We start from the raw sequence: 887 nt of genomic DNA on the forward strand, positions 1-887 counted from the left end.
CGAAATGTTTTTTTTTTCTTTTTGAAATTCCAGGTATAACTTTAATTGGAAATGGAATGATAATAACTGTGCTGCCAAATTCCGTATTCTCTGTGAGGGAATTGGAACATCACCCTACCAACTAGGTATATACAGAGAATTATAAAATAAATTATATTCATTAAAATACAATTTGATATAATCTGTTAATATAAGTAAGATTGGTAAAATAAGTAAAATTGGCAGAAATATTTAGTTGGTTTTGTATATCATTCATTTTTTATTCGTTTAGGCAAGTTCACTGCATTCAAAGTTGAACGAACTTGGGCAGATGCTGAGCTGTATTGTCAGAGTCAAGGAGGCAGCCTGGCAACCATTACCAGCCAATCGGAGCAAGACTCGGCTGCTCAACTTCTCACTAATATATATGATCCCTATGGTATGTTACATTTGGTTGTGACATTGTATATCTGAAGGTTTATATAAAAGTTGATGGTTGGTATGTAAAGTAATGTCTATCACTCACCACATCCACCCACCGTGCCTCCTCCCTCTATTTCCCTAAAAAAACAAAGTTTTTGGTGAATAATAATTTATAGAATGTTACTGCCTAAAAATGTCAAGTCGTACAGCAAGTAACTTGCCTACAAAATAGATAATCTACATCATGCTAAATAAACTATAAGGAATTTGAGAGGCTAAGAAGTGGAGAAAAACAGTCGTGAGTCACAACCCTGGCCTGGCATTAGGTCTAGTATTTAACCCTTGGAATTGGGAGGGAAGGTACAGCTTCACTACAATGGTTTGTGGAGATGATTTTTCTCTCTGGCTTCCCATAAAAGTCCACGAATATGAAGTGATACAGTATACTAATTGCTATAAATTGTTTTTCCATCAACAGAGGTTGA

Source organism: Antedon mediterranea, chromosome 5 (genome assembly GCF_964355755.1).
Source record: "Antedon mediterranea chromosome 5, ecAntMedi1.1, whole genome shotgun sequence".
Classification (NCBI taxonomy): Eukaryota; Metazoa; Echinodermata; class Crinoidea; order Comatulida; family Antedonidae; genus Antedon; species Antedon mediterranea.